The sequence below is a fragment of the Physcomitrium patens genome, chromosome 13 (genome assembly GCF_059467195.1).
Source record: "Physcomitrium patens ecotype Gransden chromosome 13, ASM5946719v1, whole genome shotgun sequence".
In the NCBI taxonomy this organism is placed as follows: Eukaryota; Viridiplantae; Streptophyta; class Bryopsida; order Funariales; family Funariaceae; genus Physcomitrium; species Physcomitrium patens.
In genome coordinates, this window is record NC_143422.1 from 1,376,157 (window position 1) to 1,396,555 (window position 20,399).

Sequence of the window (20,399 nt, forward strand, 5' to 3'; positions counted from 1 at the left end):
CACATGTATAAAGCTTCTAAGAAGCTTTTCCATAAGATATTATCAAATTAATCTACTTTTATCTAATTCTACTTATTTATATTATTTAGGTAATTATAAGTATATTTGTGACATTATTCTTTTTTCTATGGATGAGTCCTACGAGGAACAACGATCACATATTGAAGAAGTCTAAGATGCAACAAATTTTATTTATCACATACTTAGAATATTGTTTCCTTTGTCTTGATTTTGATAGATGTCATCAATAAAAAATATTAATCTTTTCTATTATATTTATAAGATTTTTACCTAGATTCCATATGTTTTCACTAATATTATATTTATTCTAATGAATAAGCTATATTAACCTATTTTTGATACCACTTTAAGTCTAATACTTCTTCAATTTTAAGCTCTTACTATTATCTACTTCTATAGGAAGATGTGGCATTTGTTATCTTTTTGATGTATTAATTGTTGTATATGGCTCAAAAAATGATACATAAAATATTGGATGGATTTTGATTGACTTTGATACGTGTAATCAATAAGCAACTAGATTGATTCATTCACAAATAGAAAAAAGTCCAAACTTATGATAATCTAATTTGCCACAAGAATAAATAGTCTTAATATTATAATAAAGTAATCATACTTTATTATCCATACTGAATTATGGTTGTTTTTTGCAATAGGCATTTATGTTAATCTTTTATTGTTCTTGAGCTTCTTTTAACTACACTTTTATTATTGCATGTAACTCTACTAAAGGATTTTTTAAAATATTTTGACATAGGATTATCAACTTTTGAAAAATCAAAAGTATTAAATTATAGATGATAACCATAATTGGTAAAAAAATATATTTTGATAAGTAGAAGAATATTTTAAATTATTATACATAAAATTTGCCAATGTTAAAAGAGTTTTCTAATCATTTTAATGATAGTTGATGGCATACCTCAAATATTTCTCTAGAACTTAATTTACTTATTCTATTTATCCATCAATTTAAAGATAATGGATCAAAGATAATTTTTATCTATTTTTAATATCTTAAAAATAATTCTTCAAAATCTTGATATAAATTATGTTCTTCTAGCTAATATAATATTATTTGAAAATCTATGATAGTAATAGATATTGATCAAGAAAAACTTAGCTATTTCTTTACTTGAAATAGATTTTATATATAATACAAAATGTGCCATTTTGGTGAAACAATCTATTATCACAAATATAGAGTTATATGAACTTGAACTTGAAAGATTCATAATAAAATCTATAGAAAGAAGAAATTATGATTATTTTAATACAAGAAATAGTAGGAGAAGTCCATAAAATCAATAACAAGGAGTTTTTGACCTTGAGCAAATGTCACATGACTATAAAAAGTCTTTCATAACCTTTTACATTTTTAACTATAAAAAATCTTTAGATATTAGCTCCAAAGTCTTATTATATCTAAAATATTCTACCATTAAAAAATCATGACAATCTTAAATAACACATAAATATGCTTCTCTTTTTAGAATATATACACAATCTTCTAAATATAATAGATTATTTTTGATCTTAAATTTAAAGGTTTCATGAAACTTAAAAGAAATATTTTTAATATCATGAATAAGAAGATGAAAAGACACATTTGATTGAATTTGCTTGACAAAGGTTGAATTAATAATTAATGTTGATTTTATTATTCAAAGAAGAAATTGCTTAGACTTCAAGTTGATTATTCTTTGTTGAATAAAAGCTGCATCTCCTTCTTTTGATCCAAGATAAGAATACCTAAGAAGTACCTCTAATAAACCTTATTGTTTTTCAGTTTGATATGTGATCTTGAAATCAAAACTTTATAATAACATGCTTCAATGAATGTGGTGACAATTCAATATGCATTGACATAAAATACTTGAGTTTTTTGTAATTTTTATATTTAGTAATTAGATTGAAAGTAACTTTTAAGTAGTGAAATTATTCTTGAAAAGAATCTATAATTTCAAAAATTTATTTATTATAAATTTTATAGTTGATATTTGATGTTGAAATTTTTTACAAATAAATAGCTACTAGATGGATTTTGTTATCTACTTCCATTTATAACAATATTACACCTAAGGCAAAGTTTGATGCATCTATTTCTATAAAAAAATACCTTAAAAAAGTCGACATGATACAAGATTGGTGAAAAAATAGTTTTTTTTTAAAGCAAAAAATAATGCTTTAGCTTCTTTACTCCACTCAAATTTGTCTTTATAAGTCAAATGTGTAAGTAGAACTGTAACTTGAAAAAAAATTTGTTGATGATTTGACAATAATTAATAAAGTTTAAAAATTATTACATATTTTTGATTGTTTTTGGATCTTTTAATTTATGATGGTTTAAACCTTCTTGAGATCTATTATAAGGCCTTTGTTAGAAATGATGTATCCTAAGAAGTCAACTTAAATAGTATAAAATATACACTTTTTTATTTCGGCATATAATCCATTTCTAAGTTTTTGTAATATACAAAAAATATAAAGTTTATATTTTTTTATGTTCTTAGAGTAGATTAGAATGTTTTCTAAATTAAAAAGAAACAAATCATCAAATAATTAACAAAAAACATCATTCATAAGATATTGAAATGTATTGATGTAGAATATTTTTTATCTTCTTCAAATTCTTGATCTTCAATTTATTCTTCTACTTCCATCTTTATTTCTTGTAATGGATTTTATTTTTTATTTAAACAAAGGTCTTGACTTTTTTATTTAAATAACTTGATTTACTTGCCTATTGTAAGTATCTTCAATTTTATACCATCAAATTCTTGTAACAAGTATGTTCCATTGTCATATACCTGTTTGATAACATAAGACCTAAACCATCTCTTTGTAAATTTTATTGTTGTGCTATATTGATTGTCCAATCTACTATCATAAACTAACATCCAATTGCCATCTTTAATTTCTTTAGGTTATAATCAATGTTTTTTTTTTTTCAATCAAATCTTTCTTTATTTTTTTCCTTACTTCTTTCAATCTTTTGATTGCTGCTTCAATATTATTAGGTCTTCTTTTTAATTTTTGAATCTCTAATGCTAAAAATTCTTTTCTATTGAAATCATCCTTCTAAAGTAATACATTCTATATAAGCACTACTTCTTCTATTGGCATTATTGGTTTTTGTCCATATGTTAATTTAGAAGATATATAACGGATTATTGAACTATGAATTGTACAATTTACCTATAATGCAAATGGTAGTAGTCTATGCCATTCATATGCTTTGCTATTACATGTCTTTATTAATATTTTAACAATAGGTAAATGTCCATGCTTACTCTTACTATTATCTTTTAGATTATATATTGTTGTTAAAGAAAGTTTAATTTCTATTCTATTAAAAAAATCTCAAGCTTCTCTTGCATTCAATTCATCTCTATATGCTATGATTTTTTTAATACAACCATAGTGACAAATAACATCTTTCAATAAAAATTGACAAATATCATTAGTATCTTTTGTTCTTAATACTTGTTCTTCAACTATATTTGATAAATCTTCTCATGCAAGTACTAAATACTTCATTTTTCTAAATCTCATTGGTATTGCTACTAAAGCCACTATCTACTTATAATGTAAAGCCAAATGATATGTTGGATGTAATCAATCTTGATGCCAAATGTTTGAATACACTTAGCAAGTTTCAAAAGATCCTACAAAATTTGCTACTTCTTTGAGCATACCCTTCTACCAATATTTTTCTTTCAACTTAGTACATGTTATTTAAATATCCCAATACCTTATCTATAAAATTTCATAAAATTCTTTAAAAATATTTTATTAATCACATATAATTTATTGTGGTATTTCTCCTCTCTTCTTTGAATGCTTCCATAAATATCCATTGTGTAAAAAAAATATCCAAATTCTTTCTTACGGATTTTCTTAAATTCTTGATTTCTCCAACCCTCTTGTTGCTTTGATGTGCTTAAATACTCTCTAACATCTTTTCATTTTCTTTCATATAAATCTCTTGAAAATATTTCTAATGGTATATTTAAGCATATAGTTTTTTTTGATAATAGGTACAAAAATTTGTACCTACATCATCTTTCAAATTAATCATATCTTTTTCATCATCATATCTTGTACTTGATAATATATCTGTGACTAAATTTTCTTTTCTTATAATGTATTTAAATTCTAAATTCATAGATTTGATATGTATTATCTATCTTAATATAGCAATATCAGGAGTTGAAAAACTTGTAATCATATCCAATAAAGATAGGTATTTTATTTTCATAATTACAAATACATCAATCGAGTATTCTTTTTTTATTTTTTATATTGAAATTTTCTATTCTGTCTTAACAATTCGTACAATTGATATATTATATGTGCAAAATGAGATATCCATATATAATAGAAAATACATGCTCCTAAAAATCTTTTGATTTTTGTTATATTTGCATATTTTTTTTATTTTTTTAATAATAGTAATCTTTTTTATACTTGACTTGCATCCATATGATCTATACATATGTCCTACTACCAAAAATTTTTTTATTCAAAACATTGATTTAGCCCTTAATAAGATTAAATGAACTTCTTTTAACCTTGTCAAAATCTTCTTACAATCATCAATATAATCTACCTCAAACTTCTTACATCCCTTTGAATTCAAAGTCTCATCTTTTTTTCTTCTTTACATTTCTTAATTAACACATCATCTAAAAAAGATATTCTTATACTTGAAATAAATTTTTATAATATCTTATGTATTCTATTTATTATATGTGCCACAAAATTTGTAGCCTCTTGTGATAAGGTACACATTTTGGCCAATCTTAATAATGTCTTTATAATTGTTAAATTTCTACTTTGCATTGCCAATTGAAATTGATTATATCTTAAATAAATATATCTTTAGAATAAATTATTCTCCTTACAAATCCCTTTGCAAATTCATTTTCAATTGAATTTAAATTCATATTTCTAATAGTTACTTTATTTCCCGATTATATATCTTAAATAAACTTCAATATTTTTTTTTATAGATATTATAAACCATTGATTGGAATATGGTAGAATAGATTTTTTTAAAATTTCTATCCTAATCTTTTTATTGACTAATTCAACTAGTTTTGACAAATGGATCTTTGAAATTGGAATTAGCTTCAAATTCCATGCTTCACATGGAATTTTGAAAATAATTATAGATGCTATAATATTTGAATTAATGCATCTTATTTCATGTGATTCAAATGCAAATGTCTTATCATGTCACAAAAACATTTCTTTGAAACATCTCTCTTCATCCCTTCTTAAAAATTCCTCACATTCAACTTTCAAACCATCTAATATCAATTCATCCTTAAATTCATGATCTATTTTTTTTGGATCTCTTAAATTAAGTTGCATAGAAGCCTTCACAATCCTTTTTTCAAAATCTGATGGTAGTAGCAATGCTACTTATTTAACCTTCTTTGCAATGGTCTTATATTTTGTATTTATCTTTACTTCATACTTATCTACATATTCTTTTACTCCATTATAAATTTTCTTAGAATGCATACTTATTACTTTATCACCACCTTCAAAATCTAAATCCAATAATATTTTTAAAGTATCTATAATATCACCAAAATAAGATTCTTTAAACATTCCTGATATATATTCATTTTCATCAATCACTTTATATTTTTTCAACTCATGTTAAATTTTTTTGATATTTTTTTATTTTTCTAAAATTACCTATATTTTTGACTAAAATATATTCATCCTATGATAATCCTAAAATAGCCTCATTTCTTCTATTAGGCAAGAAGTTATCATTCTTTCTATTATTACAACTCTACTTTATAATAGCCTCTAGTAAAAATCCTTTGAAACATTAAGATCTTCAAATTTTTTGTACATCCTTTGCAAAAGATGCTTCCTCAAACTATCTCAATTTCTTTCATGATTTGCACAAATTCTTAAAAATTGCATTGCCTTCTTTCCATCTTAAGTTCTTATCCTTATATAAGTTGAATCATCATCTATTACCTTTATATCTATTTGTATAGCAATATATATATATATATATATATATATATATTTTAATATAATAGGATATATAGACTTACCTTTTACAAAGAAATTTTATTCATGAATAATATCTCATACCGTCTTTTTGATATTTATATAAGCTCTATACAAATCTCCTTTTGAATTTTTTGTTGCTCTTATCATCTATCCATGTTCAATATCAATAGTCTATTTTTACTTTTCATAAAATTCTTTTGATATTAATTTTAAAACCATGATCTATCAATACTATAATTAGTTCTTTTAAATCTTGTAATTTTACCAAAGTTTCTATTGTTATATTGTAATAAAAATATATGATAAAAATATAATCAAAAATGAATTTTTAATTAATACTTAATTATCTTGATTCAATAATAATTCAAGATATTTAAACATGGATTTTATAAAAGTCTCTTAATTTATTTTCTTGTTTTAATAGTGAGTAGATTAAAGATTGGTTAATAATTTTATCTTTTGGGCTATAGATATTCTTTTATTATCTTAAAAAAACCATAAATTAGTAAAAATAGGATAAAAGAGGTAAATGATAAGAATGGTTAATACTAGAATTAAGTTGGAGGTAAGATAGGACTAAAAAATTCCTAGAATAGATTAGATTGATATTCAAGGATTGACTATTTGTAGGACATGGTTGAAATTAGACCTCTAACTATTAAAACGGCTCTCTAGGATAAAATATGAAGGCATTTGGCGATCAATGATTAAGATTGGAGAACAAGATTTAAGCTTTTTTTAACGACATAAGACTTATTTTTATAAGATTTGAGATAATTTTGTAATTATTATTCAAAATTAGAATTTATATTGGTGACTATGAATTTATGCAATACAAATAGGATTTGTAATCTTAGCTACTTCTTGTAATTAATATCACATATGTAGTTCAAAATTTGTTAGTGATTGTTTGATTGTATGTGCTAAGTGTGTATAAAATTTTGTATTAACCTAACAATATAATTCAGAGATATCTAATTTTTTGTACAAGAGGATATCAAAAATTAGTAGTTTGAGATTAGATAGGATTTCTATGATAATTGATGATCCATATATTAGAATATAGTGAAGTTTAGCATGGTATTAGAAGACTTAAAGATCAAATTACACACCATTTTTGAGCTAAATTTAACAATTGAAGAAGGAGAAATTACTATTGAAAAATTTGCATCAACTTTTAAATTGGTAGCAAAGTGACATTAATATAGTTTATTAGACATTTTCTCACAATATATAAGTTAGATTGGACTAATTTTTTTGAACATGTAGAAGACTTTGTTAAAGTAAAAATAGAAAATATTACCTTGTATAGAATATTATCTTAGGTAAGTTGCTAATGGTCAAAGGTTTGACTCTTGGTATATGGTAAGGGCATCCAATGGATATAAGACAAAGTCATGGACCAAGAGTCAAAGTCAAAAGGATAAAGTAATAACAAGGGAATATCCTAAGACTAAGTATGAGTCATTAGTATATGTCACAGGATACCCTCGAAGTTCGTGAGATGCCAAAGGATCGTAAGAGCATGTGTGTAAGACGTAAGAGTAATTAGTAGTGGACATAGGATACTCTTGAGATTCGTGAGATGCCAAAAGGATCCTAGGGCCATGTATGTAAAAGACAAAGAGTGGACGTTGTCTTTTAGGGCAGCAACTACTACCTATAAGTAACGGGTGTTGGAAGTGAGAGATATCTTACTCCATACTCTCTTTGTGTGCAACCTTGCTGATGCTAAGTGTTGTGTCTTCTAAGTACTTTTTTTCTTAGTAGGTTATGGGCCCACTCACCTTTACTTGTGAGTTTTGAAGTACTTTGAAGTCTTTCTTATTATAAAGAGTAGATTTTATGATTATTGCTGAAGTTTGAGTTTATTATCTTCTAATCCTTTTTATGCATCTAGTTATTAGTGTAATTTAGCTCTTATTTATTGTTAAGTGCACTTATAGACTTTGTTGTTGTTAGACTCCATATAATGATATTTTAGAACTCTAGTGTTATATTTCTTTGCTGAGATTTATTATTGGTGTTCTAACTTTGTGCTTTCATGTACTTAATTTCTTAAGAGATTGTTCTATTTTCACAAGAAGTATTTTTTTTTGTGAGGTTAGAAGTATTTTGTGAGAAAAGAGAGGTGATTGAAGAGTGGCAAAGCTTATACAAGAGGTTCAGATAGAGTGTAAGACTTGTGAGAAGTGTTATATATGAAGTTGAGAGTGATACAAGAGTGAAATCACTTATTTACTTACAAAGAGGGCATTCTAGGTTTCTAAGACAGCAACACCTTCGTGTTGATTTTGAGAGTTCTATATCTTCTTTTCTTGATTTTCTATCACACATCCCTTCTTTAGACATGGCTTCAAGTGAGGGTGAGAGCTTGAGAGTGATTGAGAAGTTTAGGGGTGACAACTTTTACCATTGAAAGAAGAAATTGGAGCTTTTGTTGGCTTCATTGGATCTTTGGGACATTGTTGATGAAAGTGAAGACCTTTCAAGTGACAATGCTGATATCAAAGTAAAGAAGGAGTACAAACGTCATGAAAGGAAGGCTTTTGGGATGATTGCAACAAACCTTGATGATGCCAACTTTTCACATGTTATAGCTTGTAATGGACCAACGGCAGCATGGAAGACTCTTTGAAACATCTATGAGAGTAGAAATCTTGCCAACATCCTTTGAACAAGGATGAAATTCTTGACAGTAAAGATGGAAGAAGGAGATGACCTCATGGCTCATGTTAACAAGGTAAAAGTACTTGCTAACCAACTAGCAGTTGTTGACAAAGTAGTTGATGATAAGGACATTGTGTTGACATTACTCATGAGCCTTCCCAAATCCTACAACTACTTCATTGTGGCATTGGAGTCCATCAACATGAAGGAGCTTACCATGAACTATGTCACGTCAAGACTTGTCCATGAAGTGACCAAGAGGATAGAAAAGGAGTTGAAAGTGATGATTCGGCTCTATTTTCAAGCCAAGGCAAAAGTAGCTATTCTCACCAACATGATAATTCAAAAAGTAATATGAAGAATTGCTATATTTGTAGAAAATCAGGTCATTTTGCTAGAAATTCCTATAAGACCAAGAAAGGAGATAGGAGAAATGCAAACAATGCTAGTGATAGTTTTGGTGGAGATGAGTATGCTTTTATGGCAAAAGAAAGAGCCTCCATGGCTGCCATGTCAAAGTGGATTATAGATTCAGGTGCTACTAAGCACATGACACTATACAAGTATTCATTTGACACTTATGAAGAAATTCCAGCAACAAAAGTGTGGTTGGGAGACAATGGCATGGTACAAGCCATTGGAATTGGCTCCATTGTAGTCGAGATTGTTGTGAAGTACCAAATGAAGAGGATTAGATTGAAAGAAGTCCTATATGTGCCAAAAATGAAGAAGAACCTCTTTTCGGTGAGCAAACTTGTATCACATGGTTGTAAGGTTCAATTTGACATGAATGGATGTTTTGTCAAGACATTGGATGGCCAACATATTAGAGATGGAAATATCTACTTCATCAATTACAAAAAGGTGAATGGAATTGAAATGGCAATATTTATTGATTTTCCATAAGATCAAGACAAGTTTGGAATTTGGCATCAATGACTTGGTCATTTGAATGCCAAATGCTTGAAGGAGCTCCAATCCATAGTGAAGGTCTCGGATCTGGGTCAATTCAGCCACAATGCCATGACACTTGCTTGTGAAGGATGTATACAAGGCAAAAAATAAAGGGATTCATTTCCAAGTAGAGTTGCAACAAAATTGTTGGAGATTGTGCACTCAGATGTTTGTGGACCAATGAAGACACCATCAATTAGAGGAGTAAGGTACTTTGTTACATTCATTGATGATTTCTCAAGAAAGGTGTGGATTTACATCATTACAGCTAAGAGTGAATGTTTCTCAAAGTTTAAGGAATTTAAGGCTCTTGTAGAGAAACAATGTGAGTGCAAGATCAAAGTATTGAGAACGGACAATGGAGGTGAATACATGTCAAAGTATTTTGATGACTTCATGAAGATTCAAGGTATTGCAAGACAAACCTCTACTCCTTACATTCCACAACAAAATGGAGTTGCTGAAAGAACAAATTATACCATTGTGGAGATAGCAAGGAGTATGCTTCATATACAAAATCTTGGGCATGAGTATTGGATAGAAGCTGTGGTAAATGTGGTGTACACAAGGAATAGGTGCCCTACAAGTGCACTTATATCAATGACTCCACAAGAAGCTTGGAGTGAGAAGAAACCTTATATTTCATACATGAGGATTTTTGGATGCATTGCTTATGCAAAGATACCAGATTGTATGAGGTCCAAACTTGATGCAAAAGGTACAAAATGTATATTTATTGGATATTGTGAAGGTACCAAAGTATATATATTAATGTGTTTAGAAATCAAGAAGATCATCAAAAGTCATGATGTAGAGTTTTTGGAGCATAAGAGTGCTTATGAACACTTAGAAGAGTGTCCAAGTGGGAGTAAAGGTGTATTTGTGGACACATCTTCAGGTTCAGCAAAGAAAGAAGAAGAAGAAGATGATGATGATAATGAGGATGGAGAAAATAGAAGTCAAGATCAAGTGCCAAAGAAGGTAAATCATAGTGTGCCTTCAATTACTAGAACCAATAATGAAGACATTGAAGATATTGAAGGTGATGATGATGATGAAGAATATTAACCTTTGAGTGAGAAAAGACAAGCATTGAGAAAGAAGAAGGATGGAATACAAGAAGAAGAGTCTTCTTCAAATGAAAAGAGATATCCTTTGAAAGAAAGAAAACCACATGGTGAATAGTGGAAGGACAACATCTTTCCTCAAGTAAGTGAAGAACATGCCAATATTGCACTTTTTGTTGATCCGTTGAGTTTATGTGATACAATGAAGTCCACGGATGTTATGAAGTGGGAGAATGCTATGGATGAAGAATACAAATCACTCATGGACAATGGAACATGGAAAATAAGGCAAAACAATGGAACAAGGTAGATTAGAAAAATAAAGGATATAGACATATGTAGGGAGGAGTTAGGAATGCAAATTAGTAAAAATTACCTCAAGAAGACGAAAGTTGATACCCGGAGAGGGCCGGTTATGAACCAGGATCGAATTCAGACCCTCAGGCACAAAACCGAGTCTCGACAACGACTCTGGGACTCTTTGGCAGATCGGAGAGTAGGGTTTGATAGAAGATTGGATAAGGTTTCTATGGGCATTGATTTTGGGTGATTTCGAGTTGATATGACTTTGTAAGAGCTTTGCAAAAGGGAGGTTTGTTTCAGATGACTTGGGTTTTATGAAATAAAATAGGGTTTATTTTTTGAGTGATTTCGAGAGTTTTGTAAGAGATGTACGGGTGAAATTTTTTGGATTTATGATTATAGTTGGGTTAAATACATGTTGTGAATTTGAGCTCGATCTAACGGTTGAAGTGAGAGATATTGAGGCTTAAGTGGGTCAAGGTCTCAGAAAGTAGAATTTTAGGTTTAGTGAGGGTTTTTAAGATTTCATGCAACCTACTAGTTGGATTGAAGTAAAACTTATGTGAGAGGGTATTAGACTTGTTTTTCTATGTGTATGAGCAATTTGAAATTAATCGAACGGTGCAAAGAAGAGAAATTGGCTCCGGAATGTTAGCATCAAGATTGGAGAAGGAGGCTGGCTAACATCCGAACACATTTTTGAGGTTTTCGTTAATTTGGTAATACCGATCCTTTTCAAATTTTTTTGTGCTTGTTTTAAACTTAATTTTTAAGAAGTATGAAAATTTTGAATTGAGATCGACGGTTTATTCATTAGATATTGAGGTTTAAATCTGTCATAGGAATTACTAAGATTTGGATTAGGGTTTGGCTAGGGTTCGATTTAGGATTTGATTTAGAGTTTAGGGTTTGGATTAGGATTTGGTTAGGGTTTTATTTAGGATTTGGATTAGGATTTAGAGTTTGGTTAGGATTTGATTTAGGGTTTGGTTAGGGTTTGATTTAGGATTTGGATTAGGATTTAGGATTGGATTAGGATTTAGGGTTTGGTTAGGGTTTGATTTAGGGTTTGGATTAGGGTTTGGATTAGGATTTAGGATTTGGTTAGGATTTGATTTAGAGTTTGGATTAGGATTTAGGGTTTGATTAGGGTTTGATTTAGGTTTTGGATTAGGATTTAGGGTTGATTTAGGGTTTGATTTAGGATTTAGGATTTTGTTAGGGTTTGATTTAGGATTTGGAATAGAGTTTAGGATTGATTTAGGATTTGATTTAGGATTTAGGGTTTGAAATAGGGTTTGATTTAAAGTTTAATTTAAGGTTTATTTAGGATTTGACTTAGGATTTTGGATTTATTAGGGTTTAAGTTTTAATTAGGTTTGGTCTAAAGTTTGAGTGAAATTCAATAGAGTTTTAATTAGAATTAAATTAAGGTTGAATTGACATATATTTGAGTAATATTTGTGATTATTCTAATATTTCTTTAAGACTTTTATTGTTTGTTTGAAATTTCTTTGAATTGTTTTGAATTTGATTACGTTTGTTTACCATTATTATAGTCTAATTAGAGCATTGTTAGTATTGTATTAGAATTAGGATTTTTTTATCGTAATTTCTATTCTTCCTTCTACAGCCAGGTGTCCGGAGTATTCTCATGCAAGACTTCACACATTACGATACCGAGGCTAAATTCACCACTATTAGAATCATTGTGGCAATTGGAGCAGCAATGGATTTGGAGATGCATCAAATGGATGTGAAGACGGCTTTCTTGAATGGAAGTTTGAAAGAAGACATCTACATGGATCAACCTCAAGGATTTGTTAAAAAAGACAAAGAACATCTTGTTTGTAAGTTGAAGAAATCCTTGTATGGGCTAAAGCAATCACTAATGGTATGGTACCAACGCATTGATACATTCTTTGTGAGTGAAGGATTTGTAAGGAGTAAGGCTGATCATTCCTTATATGTGATGCAATCAAATGAATTCATATTGATTGTCATCATCTATGTTGATGATTTGATCATTTTAACTAATACATTAAAGATGATGGATTGGTTGAAGGCAAAGTTAGAAAAGGAGTATGAAATGAGTGATTTGGGAGAGCTTCACTATTGTTTAAGAGTAGAGTTTGTAAGAGATCGTGCTAAAAAGACCATTATAATGAGTCAAAGCAAGTACATTGAAGAAGTATTGAAATGATTCAATATAGATGAGTATAAGGCTATTGGAACACCATTGGAGGCAAACTTGAAGTTGATGAAGCACATGGATAAAGAGTTTGCTGAAGTTGAAGGTCAAATATAAGGTGTTCCATACAACGCAGCAGCGGGCTCACTTATGTATGCAATGGTTGGCACAAAGGTGGATCTTGCATATGTGGTGAGTGTTGTGAGTCAATACATGTCAAAGGCTGGACCAATCTATTGGACAACCATCAAAAGGATCATGAGGTACTTAAAAGGTACTTTGAACTTCAAATTATGCCTTGGAGGTGATAACATTAGTTTGCATGGTTATTGTGATGCGGATTGGGCTAGAGATACAAATGATAGAAGGTCAACAACAGGATATATATTCTTTGTTGGAGTGGGAGTAATTTCATGGAATTATAAGAGACAACCAACAATTACAAGGTTAATAATGGAGGTGGAGTATATGGCAGCAAGCCATAGTGTAATGGAGGCAGTATAGTTAAGACAACTTTTAGATGACATTGGAGATGTGCAAATGGAAGCAACTCCAATGGAGTGTGAAAATCAAGGATATCTTACATTTGCAAAGAATTCGAAGCATCATTCAAGAACCAAGTACATTGACATTCAATATCACTTTATAAGAGAGAAGATTGAAATGGGAGTGATTGATATGAAGTATTGTGCTATGGAGGACATACTTGCTGATTTGTTGACAAAGGCATTAGTGAAGGATAGACACTACATGTTGACTAAGGCATTAGGCTTAAAAGGTATTTGACCAATAGCAAAGTGGGAGTATTAAAGTAAAAGTAGAAAATATTACCTTGTATAGTATATTACCTTAGGTAAGTTGCTAGTGGTCAAAGGTTTGACTCTTGGTATATGGTAAGGGCATCCAATGGATATAAGACGAAGTCATTGACCAAGAGTCAAAGTCAAAAAGATAAAGTAATAACAAGAGAATATTCTAAGACTAAATATGAGTCATTAGTATATGTCATAGGATACCCTCGAAGTTTGTGAGATACCAAAAGATCCTAAGAGTATGTGTGTAAGACGTAAGAGTAATTAGTATTAGACATAGGATACTCTTGGGACTCGTGAAATGCCAAAAGGATCCTAGGGCCCTGTATGTAAAAGTCAAAGAGTGGACGTTGTCTTTTAGGGCACCCACTACCACCTATAAGTAATGGATGTTGGAAGTGAGAGATATCTTACTCCATACTTTCTTTGTGTGCAACCTTGCTGATGCTAAATGTTGTGTCTTCTAAGTACTTGTTTTTTGAATAGACTTGTAGAAGCATTTTTATGCCAAATTTTGTACTAAGTAGATAGTTAGATTAGGAGTTACAACTTATTAAAACTCACTAACTAAGATTAGGGCTTGCAAAGAAAAATCAAAATTATCTAATTATGAAAGTAATATAGTAATTAAAATTTGTATATAATTGATGTTACTAAAAATATATTTTGAGTAGTTTATATTATCTATAATTATTAAAAGGTATAGATAAGATATTTTTATTATTGATACATAGGAATAGATAGTTATAACCATGGAAGTTTTTAGAATTAAAATTAGGTTTATAGACCAAGTATGATCCATTGTAGAACATTCTAAAAAAAAATTAGGGTAATTATTTAGGTAGTGGCTACCATAGAATCTACTAAAAAAATAGCTTGGGGCCGTTATCTAGGTAGGATCTACCAAAGAACCTTCTTGAAGGAGTTTAAGATAGTTATTTAAATAAAATCTATTACCTAAAAATATTCTAAAAAGTCTACAGTAATAGAATAAAGTATAAATAGGATTAATTAGGACCTTTTGAAGGCATCTGGTCAAATATGGCTTTGGACCCTTTTTCTTTATGTAATTGGATTTTGTATCTCTATATTCTATTTTAATTCTGGTTGTTCAGTTTTATCTTTTGTGTCCCATTTTGTTTAATTTTATTTAGTTTTATTTTCATCTAGTTTATCCTATCTTGTGATGAGTTTTTATATTTCTATAGATTAGAAGTGACTTCAATACTTGAATTAGACCGATCTTATATCATTGATATCAGAGCAAATGTTAGACTTTTTTCTTTTGGTAGTGTATGAATAGTCATCATCTAGTCTAAGGTCAGTTATTATAGTCGCATTAGGTACTGTGTTGAGGCTACCATGAGCTATTCTTAAAAAGTCAATTAAGAGATGAATAAACATTATAATAGTGCAGTCCAATACAGAAATCACGGCATAAAAGATATGACAAAGCAATATCAAATGGAAGCTTAAATACAACATCTCTTAGATTAGATAGCTACTTTGTAAGAAGAAATAGAAGCCTTGAGGATAAAGAAGTCAACATCTCCTAGACTGAAATTGAATAAGCCAAGTACATATTTTAGGACTTCAAGACAAGAAGACATACATTAATGGCTCTTCAAAATGTAACAATACCTCCAACTATTTGGAACCAATACCATTGAAGGAATTATATATGTAGCCAATTATTTGAGAGATGTAATAGCCATTTGGTAGCAACATCAAGTTCATAGCTATGGAACTTAAGGTAGATTTTGTAATTCGAAGGAATTTGAAACGAAGTTTAAGAATCAATTTTGATCCATCAATACAAAGAAGATAGCATGTAATTAATTAGCAAATCTTATGTAATTTAGGTCGGTGTAAGATTATGTCTCTCGATTCAAGTTCTTATGTCTCCAAATTGGTAATATTTTAGAGGCAGAGAAGATGGATTGATTCCTTTGAGGTTTGAAACTTGGAGTTCAATAAGAGGCAGAGCTATAGAATCTACAAATATTTGAGGAGGCAATTTTGATTGTAGAGACAATCGATGCTATAGATTTTAGAAATCATGGAATATGAACTATAGCATGAAGTTTTATGTTGCTATCTAATACTATGATATAACAATCAATACCAATAGAGATTGATGCCTTACAAAGATTATTGATATCACAAATATGACAAATATTGGTACAAAAGGGATTGTGTTTCTATTATTGAGAGCTAAGCCATTAGATCAGAGGTTGTTCAAAACATCAAAATTCAAGCACCAACAAAAGAAGGTAGGTTCACAATTTCAAAACTCACTAAGTAGATAATAAGACAAAGCAAGAAAATGGAGCTCTTATGTAAAGGCGCTAAAGGCTAATATTGGGAATAGCTACTACCTCTTAGAGACAAATGAGATGGCCTCAAAAAATTATAAAAAGAGTCAACGGATGCATCTAATGGAACTACTAAGAAGACAATCATATCAATTGCTTATAGATTGTGGCTCTACAAAAAATTACATCTCAACTAAAATTATGGATTAACTTGGAATTAAAACTAAGTCAATCAAAAGAAGAAGTATAGACTTTGTAGATGACCAAGAGAATATATTGAGTAAGATATGTGAAGAAAAAACCTTAAGGTTGACTAACACCTATGTTGTCGTAATACGTGAAGTCTTACTTGAGAATGCTCCGAGTACCTGGCTGTGGAACGAAAAATAGAAATTACAATAAAAAAATCATAATTCTAATAGAATACTAAAAATACTCTAATTAGATCATAATAATGGTAAGCAAGCTTAACTCAATTCAAAAAAATCTCAAAGAAATTTCAAACAAATAATAAGAATTCTTAAAGAAATATTAGAAGGATTATAAATATCACTCAAATACATCTCAATTCAATCTTAATTTAATTCTAGTTAAAATCCTATTGAACTTCATTCAAACTTTAGGCCAAAACTAATTGAATTTTAAATCCTAATAAAATCCTAAATCCTAAATCAAACCCTAAAAAAACCTTAAACCAAACTCCAACTGAATCCTAAACCAAATCCTAACCAAATCCTAAATCGAATCCTAACCAAATCCTAATCCTAATCCTAAATCCTAAACTAAATCCTAACCAAACCCTAATCAAATCCTAAATCTTAAATAAAATCCTAACCAAACCCTAAACCCTAATCAAATCCTAAATCTTAAATAAAATCCTAACTAAACCCTAAATCCTAAATCAAATCCTAATCAAACCTTAAATCCTAAATCAAATCCTAATCCAAATCTCAAATCCTAAACCAAACCCTAAACCCTAAATAAAATCCTAACCAAACTCTAATCCAAATCCTAAACCCTAAATCAAATCCTAATCAAATCCTAAATCCTAAATCAAATCCTAATCTAAATCCTAAACTCTAAATCAAACCCTAATCAAATCCTAAATCCTAAATAAAATCTTAATAAAATCTTAAATAAAATCCTAATCCAAACCCTAAATCCTAAACCAAACCCTAATCAAATCCTAAACCCTAAATCAAACTCTAATCCAAATCCTAATAATTCCTACAATAGATTTAAACCTTAATAACTACTGAATAAATCGTTGTTCATAACTCAAAATTTGCATACTTCTAAAAAAATAAGTTAAAAATAAGCAAAAACAAATTGAAAAGGATCGAAGTTACCTAATTGACGATAACCTCAAAAATGTGCTTGGGTATTGGCAGGCCTCCTTCTCCAATCTTAATACCAATCTTCCAAAGCCAATATCTCTCCTTTGCACTGTTCGATTGATTTCAAAATTCTCATACATGTAGAAAAACAAGTCTAATATCTTCTCTTATAAGTTTCACTCCAATTCAACTAGTAAATTACAAGAAATCTTAAAAACTCCAACTAGACCTAAAATTCTACTTTCTGAGACCTTGACTCGCTTAAACCTTAATATTCCTCAATTCAACCGTTAAATCAAGCTCAAATTCACGACACATATTAAAAACAACTATAACTATAAACCTACAAAATTTCACCTATACATCTATTACAAAACTCTTGAAATCATCCAAAACGTTAATCCTATTTTATTTCATAAAACCCAAGTCATCCAAAACAAACCTTGACTTTGCAAAGCTCTTACAGAGTCAAATCAACTTCAAATCACTCAAAATCAATTTTCATAGAAAGCCTATTCAGTCTGCTATCAAACCTCACTCTCCGATCTCCAAAAGAACCCCAAAGTCGTCATCGAGACTCGGTTTTGTGCCCCAGGGTCTGATTTCGATTGTGGTTCATAACCGGCCCTCTCGAAGTATCTATATCTAGTTTTTCTAAGTAATATTTTTTCTATAATTTATTCTTAACTTCCTTCTAAAGATACCTATAATATTTATTTTTCCAATCTACTTTGATTTGTCTTACTTATGGTGCTACAAAGTAAGTAGAAGTCACCTTTCTAAAAGGCAGCATTGGTATCTTTTAATTTTTCTATCCCTTTGACTATTAACTATATTTCTAAGATAATTTGTTCTAATACTTTGAACTAAGATCTCCTAAATTATAATAGTCTCTACACTCTTTCACCTATTAATCGTGTTACATCATGACAATGTCTTAAGAGAGAGATTTAAGGTGACAAAACTAAGATATGAAGTTATTCTTAATATGCTATGGCTAGAGATGGAAAGTAAGCAAGTTGATTGAGTAGCAAGGACAATCTCTTTTAAAGATAGTAGATGCAAGATGACTCTTTATACCTTTGCATCAAGTGAAGAAAAAAGACAATCTGTAATCAAAGATTTATTTGTAAGAATAATCATTATGGAGAAACAAATACAGCATAAGCAACCAATATATATAGTGGTTTGAAACCTTGCATCAGTAGTAGAAAAGACAGTCAAAAGAGTAGAATGGGTAGATCAACTCATATAAAAATATTGAGGTGCTTTATTAATTGACCTACCTAGTGGCATGCCTTTTGATCAAGGTGCCTTCTTTTGAATAGAACTATTGCATGGTGCTAGGGACATATTCTTTAGAACTTTCTAGAGAGAGGTTTCTAGAACCTTCTAGAAAATAAGCCTCTGGAACCTTCTAGAAGAGAAGCCTCTGGAACCTTTTAGAGAGAAGTTTCTAGAAGCTTCTAGAAAGGAATCCCCTGGAACTTTCTAGAAGCTTCCTAGTTAATAAAAGTAGCTCGAGAAGTTTCTAGAACCTTCTAGAAAGGAAGCCTCTGGAACCTTCTAGAAGCTTCCTAGTTAATAGAAGTAGCTCGAGAAGCTTCCTAAGTAGGAGTATATATAGGGATCGAGGCTGAAGAGTTCTTCAGTCTCGACAACACATCTCTTGAAGTTCTAGCTCACCTTTCTGGTATTTTTCTTGTACTCATCTGTTTAATCTAGTTCTGTCACTTCTTCTTGAACTTCTTGTTAGATTTCAAGTCTGTATTTTGTGTCCGTGACAGTTTGTCGAGACTACACTAACTTGAGATATCAGAGCTAGTTCTTTCTTAGTAGAGTGTGGATTACCCCTCTACTTGAAGGTATACTAGCATTTTTTACAGGTTGCGGATTACCCTCCTCTAAACTGATACTTCTTCTGTTACAATATTGGAGTCTTATTCTTCTTGGAGAGAGTGGATTATCCCTCTTCTTGAAATTCTTAAGGCATTTTATAGGTTGTGGATTACCCTCCTATAAACCAATATTGCCTCTTATAGGGTCATTTTTGTCCTTGTTTTAGAATGGCCGGAGGTCAAGACATTAGTATGACAGAAAGTTTGGAGTCTAAGTTAGATGCTATTATGAATGTCCTCGCTACGTTATCACAAAGAACTGCAGAGACTGAAGGAGTGGTGGCAAGGCTTCATAATGATGGAGTATCTGGGATAGCACAATCTAAACTACACCAGCCTCAAATTTCGACACTTGGAGAAACAACTTTACCTCAGGTTCGACAAGAACCACTAGTTCTACAACATAAGGAGCCTCGAGTTAGCCTTCCAGATAAGTTTGATGGAACACGTTCCAAGTTTCGAGGATTCGTTAATCAAATCAGGTTGATAACAGTTTTATAGCCCGAACGATATCCAACGGAGGAGTCATGTGTTGGGCTTGTTGGAACCTTACTTACGGGTCAAGCTCTATCATGGTTTGCTCCTTTGTTTGAGAAACGATCATCCATATTAAATAACTTCGAAACCTTTTTGGAAGCATTTGCGGAAGCATTTGGTGAACACGATAAGGTTCGATGGGCTACAACAAAGATCCGGTCACTACGACAGGGGATGCGTTCTACATCAGTCTATGCTTCGGATTTCAGGCAATTAGTATGCGACATCAATTGGCATGAAGAAGCGTTG